Here is a 22125-nt window from a genome sequence, read left to right as displayed (position 1 = left end):
TTGAAAATGCAACCAGAAAATATTTTCCAGGTCATTCTCTTGGTTTGTTGTGTGTTTCCCCTTTAATTTTTAAAACTTCAGCCGGTTTCTTTTATATATACAATAAAGCATCTTTTTCCAAATTATTCTCTTGGCTGTCACTTGTAGTTTCATTTCCAGTACTTCCTCTGACTTGTCATTCCCTCATTACCATCTTTTAGAGATAATCTATCCATAGAATCAAAACATCAAAATGTTATTAATATTGTAGTTACTAATCTCTGGCTCCAGTCTTTAAAAATCTCCTTTAATATTTCCAATGTTATATTTTGTGCGGCAATATGAGACCCAGTTAACTGACACCAAAAACCCGCTTGTATTTTCTCTTCTCTTCTACTTAAGAGTCTTTAGTCCCCTCTAGTGTTCAGTTTCTAAAATTATAAAATTGCTTATCTTTGTTATGAGCCAAAACAACCAAAATAATTCTGGCTCCCACATTAATTTTTTCTAGCTAATTTCAAAATCTTATATCAATAGTCAATATTCCAGATTTAACAGGACCCTCAATCGATTTGTAATTTTCTTAGATCAAAATATCATTTAGCTTTTTGCTGTTTATTTTGAAATAAATTATTTAAGCTTGTAATTATTTTTTTTCTTCTGTTCAGATTTGAAGCTAAACTCATCCAACAATGTTTCAAAATAGGCATTCCAAAGGTCTTTAATGGCTTTAAGATGGTTAATAGGTAAGTACTATAATTAGAAAGTGAGGTTTGGGAACTTAGTGTCCTTTAAAACAGGGGTCTCCAACCTTGGCAACTTGAAGACTTGTGGACTTCAACTACCAGAATTCCTCAGCCAGCAAAGAGTCCACAAATCTTCAAGTTGCCATGGTTGGAGACCCCTGCTTTAAAAGTGTCCCCCTCATTTGTGAGCAAACTGACTGATCCCTTCGTCTCCTGGTTCTTAATCCTGAGGAAAAGTGCCGTTCTATGATTTCCTTGTGAGAACCAATTGACCTTTCCTCATCCAGAAAGAACTGATCTACTCTCTGTGGTTGGCTCAACTTTTACAGAACTGACTTATGTTTGCTATACCTCCGCTTTTTCAACTGTTATATGATTGGTGGATACCGTTTAACCTTTGTAGAAGCCTCATTATCATTGGAATCTGCATCCATTTTCATATTGTAGTCCCTCTGTATTCAATCTCGTCCTTTTGGAATAATCTACATTTTTTTTTTATAAAAAGTTTTATTTTTACAATCATATCAAATAATTCATCCAATGTACAGTTATATACAATTAGTCGGGCTTGCCCAGTCACCACCACCCTTTTTAACACTCTTCCCTCTTCTACCTTCTTTTACTTTCCAAACCTTCCTCTCCTTCTCTTATCTACATCCACTCCTCCCTCCACCCTACACCTTCCTTCTCCCTCTTCTATCCCTCTTCCTTCCTCTTCTCCTCTTTCCTACCTCCTACTCTCTCTTTTCTCCCTCCTCATCGTTCTAAAATGGTAACTAGGCAGACCCGACCCTGCATTAATTATATTTATACATCTTCAATAATCCCTGTACATTAACCATCACTCCATCTCTACCAAACCCCCAATTCCCTCCCCTTACCCCCACCCCCACCCCGACTTCCCAGAACAAAATGCAGGGTATCAAAACTAACAATCATAATCCAAAATAATTCCTAAATTATAATCTGTAGTCACACCACACTTAGTCACACTCTCAATTCCCCTCTCCTTCAGAAATATATCTAATACAAAATATTTCCTAAATTTACTCAAGAATAATCTACATTTTTAATAGCTATGATTTTTTTAACAAAAAAACCCAAGCAGGCTAGAATTGGAGATGAGAGGTTTAATGGACATCGTTGTGGGAATTCAATCTTACAGAAGAGATACAGGTAGACCTCGATTTATGACCACAATTGAGCCCAAAATTTCTGTTGCCAAGCAAAACAGTTGTTATGTGAGTTTTGCCTCACTTTATGACCTTTCTTGCCACAGTTATTAAGTGAATAAATGCAATTGGTAGTAACATGGTTGTTAAGTGAATCTGGCTTCCTCACTGACTTTGTCAGAAGGCCTCAATAGGCCCAGGACATTGCGACCGTTACAAATACATGCTAATTGTCAAGCATCCAAATTTTGATCACATGACCATGGGGATGCTACAATGGCCGTAAGTGTGAAAAACAATCATAACTCACTATTTTCAGTGGCATAACTTTGAACGGTAACTAAAAGAATAGTTGTAAGTCAAAGACTACCTGTATATGACAATCTGCCAATTCTGAATGCATGCCGTTGCTCTTGGATGACAGAACTAGAGCTGTGTAAGATAATGTGCCATTCACACTACTGCTTGCAGTTTGTTTTTCTAGAGACTGGATTATTTGGATTGATTTTGGGAGTAGAGTTAGATTACCCTAGGTTCTTAATTCTGGAGAATTTTGGTTTCCATGCTGAGCTTCTTTGTTCCGGAGTGGTTTGGGATTTCTTCCTTGGATTTATGTTAGTTAATACTTGGCGCCCTACACATAGACATATACACAATACCTAGATTTAGTTCATTCTTTTGGTCAACCTGATGATCTGCAGGTGTAAGAATTCTGTGTGATTCTGTTGCCAGTAACTGTTAGAGTGATGACTAACGCCAACCTCTGTAGGGAGGGAAGGCTGGTTAAAATGGTCTGACCCAAGCACACGATGATTCTAGAACAGAGCTGTCAAACTCACGGCCCGTGAGCCAGATGCGTCACGCGCTGGCCACGCCCACCCCCAGTTTAGCAAAGGGGGGAAAGTCACAATACGTCACGTGATGACAACATGACGCCGCGAGTTTGACACCCCTGATCCAGAACAATGTTTCTCAACCTTGGGAACTTTAAGATGTCAGGACTTCAGCTCCCAGAATTCTGGGAGTTGAAGTCTATACATTTTAAAGTTCCCAAGGTTGAGACACACAGTTCCAGAGTACCTGTAGATTTTTTTTACATTGATTGTCAATGATACTGATTATGTTTTAGCTGATTTGTGATAGTTGTTCCTATTATTCTGATTGCTCTTTTTCCTATTGCAGATCCTAAATCTTGTCTCTTGTTGCTCAAGTAACTGGGAGTGAGAAAGCAAATGGGACATCAGCTGGAGTGAAAGTAGAGCAACTCTCAAGATAGATCAGAGCGAGCAGGAAGTAAAGCCCTCACTTGCATTTCTATCCCCTGCGGTGGAGGCTTAGTGCTTAGTTTTATGCCTCCATTACGTCTGCACAAAACAGATACAATGCCTTTCCACACTAGGTAGCCTCTCCTCCATCAAACATTGGAAGGAGGAAGTCAGAAAATTAGTGTCTTATGTTTGCATTGCTCAGGATAGATGAAGTCAAATAGATCTTTTTTTGAACTGTTTGGGCAGGTTATAGGAATGTAACTTTTGTATCTGCGTATCCTTGGATTCCTTGGGGCTTGTAGATCTTCAGAATATGGACAGGGTGTATGGTGAGCTAAAAGCTGTTACTCAACCCATGACTAAGGGAGATGATCAGTTGTCTCCTCGTAACAGGGACATATTTTCCCCTTTCCTCCAAGGACACTAGTAAGTCCCTGTAAAAGAAATATTCCTTTAGAATATTTAGACTAGTCTCCAATAATACATGTCTGTGAAAGATAATTAGGAAAAGATGATGTCATAGATCCATTTGAAAGATACTAATTTTGGGTAGGTAAGGAGGCCCTTATTTTTTTTACATATTTTTAACTGAACAAACAATAACAAAATTAAAAAGAATTAACAAACAACCAAAAAACATACAAAGAAAGGAAAAAATAGAAATACTTTCTCTCACTCTGCGTGCGTGCGTGTGTGTGTGTGTGTGAGAGAGAGAGAGGGGGGGGAGAGTGGGGGGGGAGAGAGAGAAAGAGAATATGTTTTTTAAAAGAAAGTAAGTGTATAAACATCATAAGCACCCAATATTTATAGCCAGAATGATGTTTGTACACATAAATATAATCAGTTTGGATAAATGTGATTAATATGATTAATCACAGTTAATCAGGCATGAATAAATTTATCTTTAGCTGTGTTTCCAAAACAAATTGTATTATTTTTTTAACCAAATCAGTTTTCCACACTTTTAAATACCTCCAGTGAGAGATATATTTGAATTTACCAGTGTTTCCCGATAAGAAACCTAGCTTCTAACAAAAGGAATTATATCAATTTTTTAGGTTACATCTACTTATATACCTTAAGAAATGTGGAGAATGAACCAACAGCAGGCTTTATTATTGGCTGATATTTTCAATTTATTCAGAAACTTTTGACCAAACGGATTTCATACTGGATATTGCCACCAAGGATAGTAATGTGAACCAGTGTATTTATAGCTTTGCCAGCATAATCAAGAAAAGTTACAATTTATATAATGTAATTTTAGCAGAGTATAGAGGTATTTATTGCTTATCTTCATGGTCAATTTTTGATGACTATGAACAGATTTAAAAAGATTTTTATACCATGAAGAATTTGAGAAAAATTGGATCCTTTTTCATCATCCCACAGAGTTTCAGTGGAATCTGATTAAAACAGTCTTAGCTACTACAGCCTGAAAAGTATGAATGGAAAAAAGAAGAAAAAGTGGAATGAAAATTAAAGAACACTCTGCCTAATAAAGAGGGTTATTGTCAGCATAATGAAACCGCTAAATACAAACCATCTTGATGTGGCACACACAACTGGACTATGTGATTGAAATAGAAAGACTCTGTGAAGTGCTGCAAAATTTCATTTGTCTTTGTAGATACACCAGAAGAAAAAACTAAATGAAGATTTAAAACCAAAGCTAGATGGGTAGTTTTAGAAACACAATGTTTCAAAACTAATAAAGCATCCCTAATGGGAAAAAAATTAAAAATAATTTCAAGATGTGAAATGGAGACATTAAGACACCAATTATGAAGTTAATCTTCATGCTGTGCTTGCATTTATCTTACTTGAAGAATGCCTGCATTTTTTTGTGTTCAACAAACTTTGATTTCATTCTACCACTCTCTGAAAATTACTCTTCCAATGTTAAACAAACATGTGGATAAGTACACCGCCTTTAGAAACAGAATTTATTTCATATTATATGAAAGTGAACAACTTTAGATTAAAATACAGATTTTTAAAATAGCATCATATAGAAGCTCTTAGCAACAAGCCTCTAGCTCAGGCTATATAGATTGAATGCTTTTATGTTGTTTTCCTCTTTAAAAGAAAAACAACAGTAGCCAACCATTCCCTAATAATTATTAATTGATTAAATGGCTCTGGTTGCACAATACATTCAAATAGTGCAGTCCATCACTCTCTTGGTGCTCAGAAATGTTGTTTTCTATACAGGCTATTTGGGATGCTTCAAATAATACAAGATTTTTCTTATGGCTTGGCCCTTGTTTATTTTTTCAGGCATTCCTAAGCAGGAAAATATTTCTTTTCAATTGCATAGTTGCCCCAGCAGGTGGCAGTAATAGCACATACACACCATCTACTGTTTCTGAGGCTGGGGTAGACCTGGTAAATAGGCCCTAATAATTAGAACTCCATTTAACAGTGCAAAAGCAAAAACGAATTGCTACGGCATTGACAATCCCCAGAGAAGGGCCAGCCATGTTTCAACAACATTTTACTCTGTGATGTCTTTAAGGGACGTTGGCACGGTAGGACTTGGAAGGGAGAAATGAACTGTGTTGGGAACAAGGCAAGTTGCGAACAGATACTTTGAAGTTGGTATTTCTGTGCTTGAAATAGTTAGTAGATGGGTGAGGGGGAGAAGGAGAGAGACGGGGTAATCCCATTATGAAAATGGTTGTAAAGCTGTTGGCTAGACTGGAAAAAGATGCAGGAAGAAGGCAGTACTAAACCATTTCCTTAAAGCCACGGAGCTCACTGCATAGGAATCAAGAGCCTCTGTATCTACATTTTTACTGACCTGAGGACTTGCAGGAAACATGCAGAAAAATATTGTAATTCTCCCCCCTCCCCCCATCATCTTTAGTGTTCATCATTATATCAAATTCATCCTCTTTCCATGGCAAGACTATCTGGGTCTGTATAAGCCTTGGGCTTTGACATTCTCTGAAGATTAGAGTAATTACTGTTCCCATTCCCACCACGCACAGTCGGTTCACCTCCAAACAGGCAATCTCAGTATTCAGCTGCTAAAAACTGGTCGTTGTTGTATCCTTTGGTAATTATTTCCTCTAAATTAAGACGGGAGCCATATTTCTAATAAAGCGCTATTAAAGTTTAGTGAAGACCAGATGTTGAACCATCGAGATGTCAAGATTCAAGACCACAGTCAGGTACAGAAACTGCCTGTCTGATGGGCTTCTCATTCGCTTCCACACTGCCTCCTTAATTGTTATGGGGGGGTGCGGAAATGGGAGGAAGGAGTGCTGTGCATATAGTCAAAAGGCAGGACCTAACTGTTACAACTAAATAATACATAAAAAGCATTAGGGAAAGATTCAGGTAATCCTTGATTTATGACCATTCGTTTAACAACTGTTCAAAGTTACAACAGTGCTGAAAAAGTAACTTATGACTCATCCCTGAAATTATGTCTGTCTCACAACCCCTGAAGTCATGTGATTACAATTCAGGCTACTTGGCAGCCACCTCACAGTTGTACCACCCTGCAGTTTATGTGATCACAATTTATGACCTTCCCAGCTGGATTTCCATGAGCAAAATTAAGGGGAAAGCCAACAGAGAAAGTCGCAAACCGCATTGTGTCATGTCTCACTTAATGATTGTGGTGATTCGCTTAAACAACCGTGCTGCTTAATGATGAATTCCTCAATCCCAAATGTGATAATAAGTCAAGGGCTACCTCTAAGTCGTAAGTGCAACATCTTCATGCATTCTGTAGATTTACTTTTGGGTGTTGGATGCGCATGTTATACAGTTCACGTATACCCATTTATTCCCAATGTACGTGTTATTTGTTTAGCCAATTGGCTGAAGAGATTGTGGCATTTGTGACTTTCACATGCCGAGCTGTTCTTTGACCAGATGACCACTGTAGTAAAAGTAATGTTGCTACAAAATGAGGACAACTGTCCACACTGCCTCTTGTGTTCTGAGCATGGAAGTCTGAGAAGCCACTGTGTGGGTTTCTAGGGCAGCCCCTTTTTAAGTTCTCTTGTGGCTGTGGAGGCCTGCAGTTTGTACAAAATCCTCTAGAGGGTGCTCTAGTTTAGTATGCCGGTGAAAGCTTCTGCAACGAATCAGTTAGCTCAAAGCCTGCTTCCCTAGCAGAACTTCTTGCTTTGTGTAAGACAGGCATCCCGTTTTCAAATGTAGCTCCTGGCACTGTGAAAAGGCTGAAAACACCCATCCAGGTTTCATGACATTTTCTGATTGGGAGAAATTAAAACTCATTACCACTGTTTGAAAACAAAGTAGAAACAGCAGCTGGACGGCGAGCAGCAAAAGAAGCCCCCAAACTCAACATGCACTGCTTTTTCCTGCAGAGTTTGCAGCTTGATCAAATTCTGCAGTGTTGGATGAATGCTTGAGAACTCCACAAAAGGAAACTGACAAGGAAGCAATAATCCCCAGTTGAGGTAAAGAAACGCTATGGCCTTGTTTATAGGCAAATAAGGGGAAACAGCACCCCCCACCCCAGATCAGAACTGATGAGGTATGTATAATACAGAGAAATGCAGGTGGTCCCGACTCCAGAATCTAAACCGGTGATGGTGAAACTATGACATATGTTTGTTTTTTTTTGTTTACATTTATACCCCGCCCTTCTCCGAAGACTCAGGGCGGCTTACAGTGTATAAGGCAATAGTCTCATTCTATTTGTATATTTTTACAAAGTCAACTTATTGCCCCCCCAACAATCTGGGTCCTCATTTTACCTACCTTATAAAGGATGGAAGGCTGAGCCAACCTTGGGCCGGGCTTGAACCTGCAGTAATTGCAGGCTACTGTGTTCTAATAACAGGCTCTAACAGCCTGAGCTATTCCGGCATATGTATCACAAATGACATGCCGTGGTATTTTTGGTGACACTGCCAGGCCTTCAGGCCTTCAGGAAGTCGCTGTGGGTCTGTTCTCGCACAGCCTCTGCGGCCTCCAAAAAGCACGTGAGAACAGGTCATGCTCTCCCGCTCTTTTCAGAGGCTGCAAGGCCAGACATAAGCATTCTCTGAAGCTTCCAGGCCTCCTGGGAACTGGAGCTGCCTCGAACAGGCATTTTGTAAAATATTTACAATTATGTAAGTATTTATTATGTATTAGATTTAAACAATTGAATTTATGACTCTGTGTTTGGAATTGTCTCTCTTTTGTCCGGGGTTGGGTGACAGTGACACACCATCAGAGTCAAGGTAGGTGTTTCCCAGATTTTTGATTATCATTGCTGATCTAAAAGCTCAAGATCTAATGCTGGAAATCTTTGCAGGTAGAGTTCTTATTTCTGCAGGAAACCAAAAATCTCTTTCAATGCCTTAAGGAGTTCTCGGGCAGACAAAAGCAGAGCTGACGAACCTTATTTTTAAGCATGAGCAGGTATCTGAGTAGAAAGAGCAGGATCAGGGCTCATCATCATTACTACTGACCTCTGCACATTCTGTTGAAGATCTGAGCAATTTTTGATTGCTCACTGTGCAGGATACCCTAGAAATGACTTGGACAGCAGTTACAAACAGCTTACTCACCTAAGCAGTCTTCAGCTGATGAGCAGATGTTAAGACGGGTGACAGCTGACCTGATCCTCATTCTTTTCTCACCCGCTCCACCATTTTATTCACTGAAATCAGGCTTTTGAAATATCTCAACAGAGTAATTGAATTCTTACTTCATTGGATTTTAAAAGCCTATGATTAGAGTGCTGCTTTTGGATCCAACACTAGGTTTTGGAGAGATAAAACAAAAAGAAGGAGAAGGAGAAGAGAAAGAAGATGGGGCACTGAAAATGGGGGTGAGCAAAGGGAAAAATAAGCTCTTTCTGAAACAGAAGCATTAGAAGCATAGAGAGAAGACTGCTTCTGCATCCAGTGGCATTAGCTTTGAGTGTCTGCCCTTGTGTGCTGACTACACCAGTCTGTAGTATTTGAAAGGTACCAGGTTCAGTCTGTGAATCCTTTCCTTTCCTTTCCTTTCCTTTCCTTTCCTTTCCTTTCCTTTCCTTTCCTTTCCTTCCCTTCCCTTCCCTTCCCTTCCCTTCCCTTCCCTTCTTCCCATCCCATCCCATCCCCCCCCCATTGTTTGATAGCCAGAAAAGGGGCTCCCAGTTAAAAACAATGTTCCTTCTCGGGTGGAGCAAGGCCATAAGTTTTGAACTGAGTGGCATTCACCAGATTCTCTTGTTAGACGGTGTTAGAGAAAAGGGCCGTCCCTTTATGCCTATGCTAATTCAGCTTCCTCTTTAAAAGGCTTTTCCCCTAGGATCCGTCCAATTCGTTGCATTGCCCCATCATTTTGCTGTGGTTGATCCACCCACGTGCTGCATTGCTGCTACCAGGCATTTTGCACTCATCATCTTTGAGGAAGATGAGCTGAGGAAAGGAGCTGTTTGAGTAGAGATCACAGGCTCATAGCAAGGCAGAGGGAGGAAAGCTGACAAAATTGTGGACATAAGAGGTAATAGAATCTGGAAGAATGTGTTTGCGGTTTATGCCATTTCCAGACCTCCCAAGATCGTTCAAATTTACCTGAGGCAATTTTCAGCCTTCAAGTGCTGCTTTAATAAACTGGATTTGATCTCTCAGGACACCAGGAAAACTAAGCCTCGCTGCTACTGTCAACTAGTAACAGACCTCACTTCCTAATATTAACTTTGTGAGTTATAGAAATGTATAAACTTGGAGAGAGAAAAAGTGCCCTTGCTCAGGTTTTCTTGTTTAATTCATGCTTTGTGGTCTGTACTTCGTTTGGCTTCTTCTCAGCTACCTGAATCCTAGTTTTCCTCCAAAAACACTTTGCTTCTGATGAAGTAATATTTAGGAGCTAATCTTTTGAATGAGAAAAGTACATGCTCAGAGACTCTTTTCCATAGATTTTATGGCTTAGTTTAGGCACTTCAAGAAAGGTGGCTCCTTTTCACTCTAAGGGCCTTTCCTCCAGCTTATTGACAGTGTAATAGTGGAGTGGTGGGAAGGAAACCATTTTAATGTCTGCAGGGAAGAAAATTGGCACATCCTTTTTTGAGTTATGATTCACATTGAAAGCCTTAGAATTACTGTTTAAATTATAAAACAGTAAGTGCTTTATAATGAGTTAATGTTGAAAAATCAGTCTCTGTGTGAGCTGAAATGAGAACTATTGACAGTTGTTGTATATACGTTTTGTACCCAGCCCGGTGAAAAGTAGTTTAAATCTACATTTCTAAAAGTTGGCTTGAATTTCTCAAGTGACTTTGGAAGCACAACATTTGAGGAATAATTCACTGGTGATGACCAGGGGGCTAAGGATGGCTTAAATTTGTCCCCTCACCCCATTCCCTGCTAACCAAAATCCTTCACACCTTATTCAGCTTTCCCAGCTGCTCTGACAACCGCACATTGTCGGAGAGAGTCGCCCAAAGCAGAATTCTGATCTGAATAGCTTTTTGCAAGGGGAAAAGTGTCTTCTTTTCTTTACCTTTATCTTCAGTCATGGATGGTTTTGTCAGGAAACCATCAGAGTGGGTAGGCTCAGTTTAGTTCAGTTGCAGGTGCTGTTAAAGGGCAAAATGGATGACTTCAGTCTTGCAAAGTCTCTGTAAAACTCACAGTCACTCAGTTTTGCTCTTTAAACCTTCCTCAAATAATAATGATAAAAAAGAAACAGTTCTCAAAGCCCCACTAGTTGCCCAGTCTTATTTAAAGGGGTCTTCAATGCTGTGAAATTCAGAGTGAATTTCCATAAGCAAAACAAACTTCAGCAAATGTATGGAACAGCTATGCAAGGCTGGACTGGTTAGTACATGGATGGGAGACCACTGACATATCCCAGACTGGAAGAAGATAATAGCAAGCCACTTCCATACTGTTCCCGAGAAAATTATATGCACATATCTGTGTAATAACCACAAGTTAAGCTTAACTGTAAGGAGACTTTTACAATATCCCCTGCTTCATACATTCATTTATTTATTTCCAAGAATAGTTGCTATGTATATGGCTAGAGAAGCTGATATTCCAGGAAATAATCTTCTATAGCATGAAGTGGGAGCTGGAGAAAGAGGAATACCTGCAAAAGTTCTCTTTGTGGTGATTATCTTTCCTATCTGTGCTGCAATAAGAACGTTGACCTTCAAAGTTTGTGATGAGGAAGTATTAGTGAACTGTGGTGGTGCAGTGGTTAGAATGCAGTATTACAGACAACTCTGCCTTCCACTGCCAGCAGTTCGATCCTGACCAGCTCATGGTTGTCTCAGCCTACCATCCTTCCAAGGTTGGTAAAATGAGGACCCAGATTGTTGGGGGCAATATGCTGACTCTGTAAACTGCCCAGAGAGTACTGTAAAGCACTATGAAGCGGTATATAAGTCTAAGTGCTAGTGCTATGTTACTTCATAAGGAAAATCCTTCCCCTACTAATTCTTCCTGTTTTTTTCCTCTTTTCTAATAATTACTGTATTAAAAATTACATTGTATAGATAAAGGGCCTCTGGTGGCTCAGGCTGGTACGACAGTCTGTTATTAACAGCAGCTGCTTGCAATTACTGCAGGTTCAAGTCCCACCAGGCCCAAGGTTGATTCAGCCTTCCATCCTTTTATTATTTTTTATTATTATTTATTATATTTGTATACCGCCCTTCTCCCGAAGGACTCAGGGCAGTTCAAAGCCAGTAAAAACACAATACATACAATACAAATTAAAAACTATATAAAAAACTGATTCGATAATGGCCTAAAAATTTTAAATACAATTTAAAACCCCGTTTAAAACCCTAATTAAAACCCTAAATTAAAACTATGTTCAAGCTAGTCCTGCACGTTGAAACAACAGCGTCTTCAGCTCGCGGCGGAAGGTCCGGAGGTCGGGGAGTTCACAGAGCCTTGGAGGCAGCTCGTTCCAGAGGGCGGGAGCCCCCACAGAGAAGGCCCTCCCCCTGGAGGTCGCCAGCCGACATTGTTTGGCTGACGGTATCCGGAGGAGGCCCTCTCTGTGAGAGCGCACTGGTCGGTGTGAGGCTACTGGTGGCAGTAGGCGGTCCTGTAAATACCCCGGTCCTAAGCCATGGAGTGCTTTGAAGGTGATAACAAGCACCTTGAATTGGACCCGGAAGACCACTGGGAGCCAGTGCAGACTGCGCAGGAGAGGTGTCACACGGGAGCCACGAGGTGCTCCCTCTATCACCCGCGCAGCCGCATTCTGGACCAGTTGAAGCCTCCGGGTCCCCTTCAAGGGGAGCCCCATGTAGAGAGCTCCCAGGCGGGATGTAACAAGGGCATGAGTGACTGTGCATAAGGAAGCCCAATCCAGAAAGGGGTGCAACTGGCGTATCAGGCGAACCTGATAAAAAGCCCCCCTGGCGACGGCCGTCATATGTTCTTCTAAAGACAGCCGTGCATCCAGGAGGACACCCAGATTGCGAGCCCTTTCCGTGGGGGCCAATGACTCGCCCCCAACAGTCAGTGATGGAATTAGCTGACTGTACCAGGCCGCCGGCATCCACAGCCACTCAGTCTTGGTGGGATTGAGTCTGAGTCTGTTTCTCCCCATCCAGACCCGTACGGCCTCCAGGCACTGGGACATCAGTTCAACAGCCTCGTTGGGGTGGTTAAGGGTGGAGATATATAGCTGAGTATCGTCAGCGTATAGATGACAACTCACCCCAAAACCACGGATGATCTCACCCAGCGGCTTCATGTACATGTTGAACAGAAGAGGCGAGAGAACCGACCTTTGCGGCACCCCACATAAGAGGTGCCTCGGGGCCAATCTCTGCCCTCCTGTCAACATCGTCCGCGACCGGTCGGAGAGGTAGGAGGAGAGCCACTGATGAACGGTGCCTCCCACTCCAAGTCTCCCGAGCCGGCGTAGCAGGATACCATGGTCGATGGTATCGAAAGCCGCTGAGAGATCTAATAGGACCAGGACAGAGGAACAGCCTCTGTCCTGAGCCCTCCAGAGATCATCAACCAACGCGACCAAGGCTGTTTCCGTGCTGTAATCAGGCCAGAAACCGGACTGGAATGGATCTAGATAGACGGTTTCATCCAGGTACTGGGGAAACTGTCGTGCAACCACACTCTCAACAACCTTCACCACAAAACAAAGGTTGGAGACAGGACGGTAATTTGCTAAAATAGCTGGATCCAGGGAAGGCTTCTTGAGGAGGGGCCGCATCACCGCCTCTTTCAAGGCGGTAGGGAAGACACCCTCCATCAAAGAAGCATTCACAATTCCCTGGAGCCAGCCTCGTGTCACCTCCCGGGTGGCCAGTACCAGCCAGGAGGGACATGGGTCCAATAAACATTATCCTTTATAAGGTAGGTAAAATGAGGACCCAGATTGTTGGGGGCAATAAGTTGACTTTGTATATAATATACAAATGGATGAAGACTATTATTTGACATAGTGTAAGCCGCCCTGAGTCTTCGGAGAAGGGCGGAATATAAATGCAAAAGAACAAACAAACACTGCAAAAGATAAAACAGAAAAGATGAAAAAAGAAAAAAAGGAAAAGTTTACTTCCTCAACTTTAACAACACATTGCCATTTTATAAAATATAACAAATGATCTCTTCACCTCATTCTCTATAAACATATCTTTAAATCCTCATTCATCTTAATTAGCAAAAGTCCACTAAGGGTTACAAAAAATAACCACCTATCTATTATAAACCTATTCTAATAAAACCACTTAATTTTCTTTCTTTACATCTATATCTCTTTTTATATTCTTAAACAAATCTCCAAATTTCATCAATTAAATACAATAAATAAAAAACCCAATAAAAGTTACCAGGAGTAATTGCCAGAAATCAGATAAATTTAAAATATAAGAAATAATGTTTTTAACATATAACTATTTATTATTAAAGCAAAACCTTAAAACATCTTCCATAATCAGATTTTTTTTTTTTTGCCAGAAATAGAACTCTCATCTAGAGAACAAAACCTTTAAAAAGTCAAAAAAGATTCTTTAAAGGCTGTCAAAAATAACCTATTGTAACTTTGGTGAGATAAACCCACTTTATATTCTTTCTCCTTACTCTCAAGTATTTTGATCTTAAGCCCATTCAAATCATATGCCAACACTTAATGTCTTTCCATTTTCCTTTTGTATTTTCTCACAAAATCACAAATAACATTAACAAGACTCTTTTGGTAAATCCAATATAGAAAGATTGTACAAGCTACTCTTCTATTACTCATAAATCCTTTTTAATTATTAAAACATCAGCTGGCTTCATTTGCATGTTCAGTTGACTTTATTCTATATACTTTTTTAAAAATTTCATTTTTAAGCTCACATTTAAATCAATTTCATTTTTGCCAAGTGAAATTTGTTTCTCTTTCCATGGCATTACTTAGTCTTTCAATAATGGAATAGATCTTCTAGTGCCCATCTACCAAAGATCCAATTTATGACATTTTTTTCCCAAAGAATGTAAACATCCAGTTTCCCATGGGAAGGATTTTATAATTAATTTCAAACATTTATTCCAAATCTCTCTGGACCTATAGTTTATTTTTATCTTTCCAAAATCAATATTGTAAAAACCCTTTTGCTATATTCCAAAAATAATATTTTCCCAAGTTCTTAAAATTATACTTAAAACTTCTTTCAATAAGAAAGAGATGACTCAACTAGTGAATACAGTAGAAACTTGCTGATCCCAAAGCTCTTTCATATTTCCAAATCAATAAAAGGGTAATCCAAAGTGATTAAGATATGAGACTCAGTCAAGCCTTTTGTCCTTAAGGGACTGTTTTACAACTTTGAGCTTAGATGGTACGCCTTGATTCCCAGCCACTCAAGTCATGAGTTGATACACAACCACAATTCCTGTGATCCACATGTGGGTTATCTCATGATCTCCTTTTTATCCAGAGAGATTTTGTTGTTCTGGATACAGCATTCAACCACGATCGCTGTCAGAAAGGCTCTCCTTTTTGTGTAGTACATCTAGCTTGCCATGGTGCTCACTGGCAGTCCTTTCTCATTTTTCCTTCACGTGCTTCGTCCGCAGCTTTCAAATTGTTGTGTTAAAAGAGTCCATTTTACAGTGTTTCTTGACTGAGAGTTTTAGCCCTAATGGTGTTGCCCCGAATATTACAAAGAAGCCATTGCACACAGTATATTTTTGCAGAACGTTATTGCATGGTTATTGATTTGCTTTTCAAGCTCCTTGGTGGAGTTATTAATTGTCATTTTATTAAGTGATATATGTGCTGGATTTATAAGATGGGTAAAAGCTAATACAAAGCACCAACCAGAAGAGAGGAAGGGATGGTTGGAAGCTGTGCTTAAAAGAAACTGATTAAAGCCAATTAATGTTGCCCATTGTCTGAGAGTCAGAAAAAGCTTCTTAAGGAGGGATTTTTAAGTAAGCTCTGCTGGTTTGTGGAGGAGAGATAATCCAGAACCACCAACAGAAAAAGAGGAAAGAAGGAAGGAAATAAATGGGGGGAAATGGGGGGAACATGGTACATTTACAAAGCTCATCTCAAAGAGTTGATCCAAAATCAAGAAAGTGATATTTTTAATTGACAGAAGATCTTGACCTTCTTGGAAAATTGCCCACAAAACATATAGGCGAAAGGATTGATTAACATGCTCACTCTTCTGCTTACAAATCATTATTTTGATCTTTTTCTTCTTCTTTGGATAGAATAGATAATTCTATCTATCTGTGGTCAGAGATCATGCAGAATCAGATTTCTTTTTAGCATAGCTCAAAGCTCATTGTGTATTGAGAGGCAATGCAATCTACTGACTGAAGCCTTTATAGCACAGGCGGTTGATAGGAGAACTTCTAGTACAGTTTTACTGAATTTTTTTTACAAATTATTGTAGATACCTTTGGACACAATATAGGGGAAACCCAAATTAGACTCTGCTTAATCAGTATAATGAAAAAATTATATTCAGTAACTGATGATTTTATTTTATGTTGTTTAGTTGCGAAGTCATGTGCAACCCATCGTGACCCCATGGACAACGTTCCTCCAGGTCTTCCTGTCCTCTACCATCCTCTGGAGTCCATTTAAGCTTACGCCTACTGCTTCAGTGACTCCATCCAGCCACCTCATTCTCTGTCGTCTCCTCCTCCTTTTGCCTTCAATCTTTCCCAGCATTAGGCTCTCCTTCAGTGAGTCCTTCTTCTTCATTAGGTGGCCAAAGTATTTGAGTTTCATCTTCAAAATCTGGCCTTCTAAAGAGCAGTCAGGATTGATCTCCTCTAGAACTGACTGGTTTGATTGCCTTGCAGTCCAAGGGACTCGTAGGAGTCTTCTCCAGCACCAGAGTTCAAAGGCCTCAATTCTTGGCACTCAGCCTTTCTTATGATCCAACTTTCACAGCCATACATTTATTTTATAAAATTGTCTTATTCCCCCCTCCTTTCCCTTTTCAATTATTTAAGGGTATTATGGTCCTATTGCAATTGGTAGGTCCACAGCGAGGACCAGAATACAGGTTTAGCCATCAAGCAGGTCATTGTCCATCAAACTATATAGCATAAAATGCTTAATCTGAGTTGGATTTGCATTCCTTGCAAAATAATTCATGCAAATATACTGAGCCTCAGGTCCAGCTCTGTTTCTGAAGCCAGATTTTTTTTTTTTAATTCTTACATGGCATTTGATGATAGGAATACTGTTGGTCCTGGCAATGTTTGCAGTTGCTGAAAAGGCTTTTGTCAAAGCTGGATGACCAGGAAGCTAATTTTCTCAAGCGAGAACCTTTGGAAGGAGTTTGGGGGAAATGGGGGAGACTGGAAGGGAGAGAGTGAGATTCAGAGGTGAAATTATTGATACATCCCATGGCTGTCTTAGAGGCTATGATGTTTGTTGCACAACAGATTTCATATATGTTAGATCTTTCATCGGCTTTTGATACCATCGACCATGGTATCCAGCTGCGCCGGTTGGAGAGTTTGGGAGTGGGAGGCACCGTTTATCGGTGGTTCTCCTCCTATCTCTCTGACCGGTCGCAGACGGTGTTGACAGGAGGGCAGAGATCGACCGCGAGGCGCCTTACTTGTGGGGTGCCTCAGGGGTCGATTCTCTCACCTCTCCTGTTCAACATCTACATGAAGCCGTTGTGTGAGGTCATCAGCGGCTTCGGGGTGAATTATCAGCTGTACGCTGATGACACTCAGCTGTACTTTTCCACCCCGGGCCACCCCAACGAAGCTGTCGAAGTGCTGTCCCGTTGCCTGGAGGCCGTATGGGTCTGGATGGGGAGAAACAGACTCAGACTCAATCCATCCAAGACGGAGTGGCTGTGGATGCCGGCACCCCAGTACAGTCAGCTGCAACTGCGGCTGTCTGTTGGGGGCAAGTCACTGGCCCCAACAGAGAGGGTACGCAACTTGGGCGTTCTCCTGGACGGACGGCTGTTGTTTGAAGATCACTTGGCGGCCGTCTCCAGGAGAGCCTTTTACCAGGTTCGCCTGGTTCGCCAGTTGCGTCCCTTTCTGGACTGGGATGCCTTATGCACGGTCACTCATGCTCGCCACTGCCTGGATTATTGCAATGCTCTCTACATGGGGCTACCCCTGAAGTGCACTCGGAGACTCCAGTTAGTCCAGAATGCAGCTGCGCGGGTGATCGAGGGAGCTGCACGCTGCTCCCGGGTAACACCGCTCCTGCACAGTCTGCACTGGCTACCTGTGGTCTTTCGGGTGCGCTTCAAGGTTCTGGTTACCACCTTCAAAGCGCTCCATGGCTTAGGGCCCGGGTACTTACGGGACCGCCTGCTGTTACCTTATGCCTCCCATCGACCTGTACGCTCCCACAGAGAGGGTCTTCTCAGGGTGCCGTCCGCCAAGCAATGCCGGCTGGCGGCCCCCAGGGGAAAGACCTTCTCTGTTGGAGCACCTACCCTCTGGAATGAACTTCCCCCCAGTTTGCGCCAAATATCTAACCTTCGGACCTTTCGCCGGGAATTAAAAACTTACTTATTCATCCAAGCGGGACTGGCCTGATTTTTAAATTTTAAATTTTAACTTTTTGTAATTTTATATGGGTTAATTTAGGTTGGGTCAATTGACGGTTTTAATTCGGCCATTATTGAATATGTTTTTTAAATTGATATTTTAACTTTGTATACTTTATTGTTTTTATCTTTGGCTGTACACCGCCCTGAGTCCTTCGGGAGAAGGGCGGTATAAAAATTTAAATAAATAAATATGCTGAGCGCTGGAGAACTTACTGCTCCATGCAGGGCGTTCTGGAAACATGGGCAGGTGGAACAAGCAAACCCTTGCAATTTTTTGCTGCTCTTGCCCCTCCAGAGCTATAAAGTCGAGAAGAGAGGCGGAAAGGGCTAGTGGTCACCCTGCCTTAATTGTTAGCCGAGACTTTTCAGCAACATCACAGGACTTTAAGATAAAGTGTTTTGGTGAAAGAGATAATTGAAAATCAAAAAAGACTTCGTTAATTTGATTAGACGGAGCTGGAGTTGAATTGTTCTTCATCAAAAGAGATTTAATTTTGACACACAATTAAATTCTTCTGCTGCCCTGCTCCCTTTCCTGCAACTAAAGCTGACTCAGGAATGCAGGAATGGGGAGCTTTAAGAGAAGGTGAAATGACTGAAGGGTCCCAAGAGGGAGGGACAAAGAGAGAAGCCCTAAAACGGGGGAAGGAGGGAGGATGTGGCTGAAAGAGATGAACAATTGGGGGAGGGGCTAGAAATGTGACCAGGAATATGAAAATGTTGGAGAGACCACTGCAGATCATTATGAAGGCTCGATTCTTTATTATAACCCCACTTCTTGAACTCATCATCCTAGACAATGAGACTCACATAATTGACATAGCTTGAAATTTCAGATTTCTTGATTAAAGAAGCACTGGATTTAGTGCTGCAGAATCTCAGTAATGTAATAGCGAGGGGGAGGGAAGACAAATGAGTGATGCTGCAGGAACAATTCCTCCACATCCTTTGAAAAAGGAAAATTCTGGCAACTTTAAGCTTTTATAGGTATTGTAAGACAAGTAGGACTTGCATCAGAACTCTAAAACTTTGCCGGTGGATCAAACAAAGTAAAATGGTTATTGATATCTCTGCTTAGGACTGATCTGCACTTCTGATCTAGACCGCCTCCTATTGGACAGGACAAGGACATGATGCTTTAACTTTTCCCAATCCTCACCTGAGTTTTCTTGCTTTACATCAAAATGAGTGATTTCTCTCCTGCCATTTGAAACCAGGGAATCGGATTCACCTGCTGTGCTTCATGACAGCTTATGTAAATACCTTCATTCCCATTGGTTGATTTATGCTACGGTGGGCGTGTACCTGTCTCCAGCTATTTTGTGCAGGGCTGCCTGTCATGAGAAGGTGGGTTTTTTTAGTAAACATTTCATTACTTGATTATACAGTATCATCAATGCTAGGAGGTATGCAGTTTGCTCCTTATCTATATATAGCAGTGTGTGCCCTACTGTATATAAATCTATTGCATATAAACAAGGAACTACCCTGTTTTCCCCAAAATAAGGCATCCCCTGATAATAAGCCCAATCGGGCTTTTGAGCACATGGCAATAAGGCCAAGTGCTTATTTCAGGGTTCAAAAAAAGTATAAGACAGGATCTTATTTTCAGGGAAACAGGATACCAAGGACAATCAAGCAGACAAACAATCAAGCAGAAAACAATACCCTAATCAAGGAACTACCAAGGGAGGGACCCAAATACTGGCAGGGCAAGCTCCTGTATATAAACAGAGAGCAAACCCCATATTCACTAGTATTGATGTAGTCAGGTAATGAAATTCTGTAAGCAAGCAACCAAGCTCAGCGAGCAGCAAGGACTCCACAGTTCAGCTCTGAGCTACAAATGTTGTCTTCTAATGAAACATCTGCAAGCAAACAATCAAGCTCAGAGAGCACCAAGGACTCTCCAAATTAACCAGAATTCAGTCAGGTTCCCCCTTCTATCCCATGAAAAAAAGGAGTCAGTTTTTTTCACCAGTCATCAAAAGGATGTGCCCACAAAAGGGAGACCGATTAATGGTTGCTTTCTTGCATTGTCAGTAGGGGGAAAGTGGCAGGAGAATCCAAAAAACTTCAGTCCAGGAATAGCACCTGGTCATCATGATGGCCAAAGTGGAGGATGGGGTTGAAATCCAAAAACAGATTTTATGAGTGAGCTTCTTTTCCAGCTCCCGGTTCACCTACGGGAGACAAGCAGCTGAACATTGCAGTCCTCCATTGTGACATTTACAAGGAGGTGGCTTTAGTTCAGTTTGTCAGGTTTAACCTTAAAATAGGTCTAAGGTTTACTTGAAATAAGGAAATGGAACCATGAATATTGGACAAGTAAAAGTCGAGTGAAATTAAGAAAGATCTAACCTGAATTCATCCATTTTTATGAAAATGCCTGCGACACTTCCTGAAAATTCATATTATGCCCCAAAATGTAGGGGATTGCTACTATAAAGTAATTCTGCCAATAAATATTCCTTTTCTCCCATTAGCAAAGCAGCCTTGATTTATATAATGGTCACGTTGGGTGCTCTAAGTATAAAGTATCGGCTCCTATTACACAGGGGAGTGTAAAACTGTGCCAGTTACAGGTTTTATGTCAGCCCCCTCAGCTCAGGATTTCATTATCAAAGTTCTTGGTAATTCTTGTCTGTCTCCCCAATCCCTACCTCTCCCTAACAAAACTTTCACCGCCAATTCTGTCCTTTCTTTTCCCACTCTAAATAAGAGTTCTCTTCTCCTGCCCCAGTTGTGCCTTATTTTATTTATTTATTTATTTATTTATTTTGTCACACAGTATATATAAGCATAAGCATGAAATAATTATACTATATATAAGCATGTATATAAGTATGAGTATGTAATAACTATATTAATTGGATATAACGAAAGGAAACAATAGGACAGGAATGGTAGGCACGCTTGTGCTCTTATGCACGTCCCTTACAGACCTCTTAGAAATGGGGTGAGGTCAATAGTAGACAGTTTTTGGTTGAAGCTTTTGGGATTTTGGGAAGAGACCACAGAGTCAGGTAGTTTATTCCAAACATTAACAACTCTGTTAGTGAAGTCATATTTTCTGCAATCAAGATTGGAGCGGTTAACATTAAGCTTAAATCTGTTGTGTGCTCCTGTATTGTTGCAATTGAAGCTGAAGTAGTCTTTGACAGGAAGGACATTGTAATAGATTATTCTATGAGTTAAACTCACGTCATGTCGAAGGCGGCGTAGTTCTAAATTTTCTAAACCCAGGATTTTAAGTCTGGTGGCATAAGGTATTTTGTTGTATTCAGAGGAGTGGAGAACTCTTCTTGTAAAATATTTCTGGACATGTTCTATTGTATTGATGTCAGAAATGTGGTATGGGTCCAGACAGGCGAGCTGTATTCAAGAATTGGTCTAGCAAATGTTTTATATGCTCTAGTTAGTAGTGTAGTGTTTTTGGAGAAGAAGCTACGCAAGATTAGGTTTACAACTCTTAAAGCCTTTTTTGCTATGTAGTTGCAGTGGGCCTTGGCACTTAGATCATTTGATATGAAAACTCCAAGGTCTTTAACAGGGTGGGGGTCATCTGTAAGGTAATGTCCATCAAGCTTGTATTTAGTGTTTAGGTTCTTTTTTCCAATATGTAAGACTGAGCATTTGCTGGTTGAGATTTGGAGTTGCCAAGTTTTAGACCATTCAGATACAAAGTCAAGGTCTTTTTGAAGGATAATTGTATTGTTGGTGATGTTAAATAGTTTGACATCGTCAGCAAAGAGAACACAATTACTTGTAATATGGTCAAGAGATCATTAATGTATAATACGAAGAGTGTTGGTCCAAGAACGCTGCCTTGGGGAACGCCACTTTTGACAGGAACAGGATTTGATAGAGCATTGCCAATTTTGACCACTTGTTGTCTGTTTGACAGGAAAGCTGTTATCCAGTTGTGGAGGGGTCCTGAAATGCCGTAGGATTTTAGTTTTAGGAGAAGT

This window comes from Ahaetulla prasina, chromosome 2 (genome assembly GCF_028640845.1).
Source record: "Ahaetulla prasina isolate Xishuangbanna chromosome 2, ASM2864084v1, whole genome shotgun sequence".
Classification (NCBI taxonomy): Eukaryota; Metazoa; Chordata; class Lepidosauria; order Squamata; family Colubridae; genus Ahaetulla; species Ahaetulla prasina.
The sequence above is the reverse complement of the archived record's forward strand: the minus strand, read 5'-3'. Positions refer to the sequence as shown.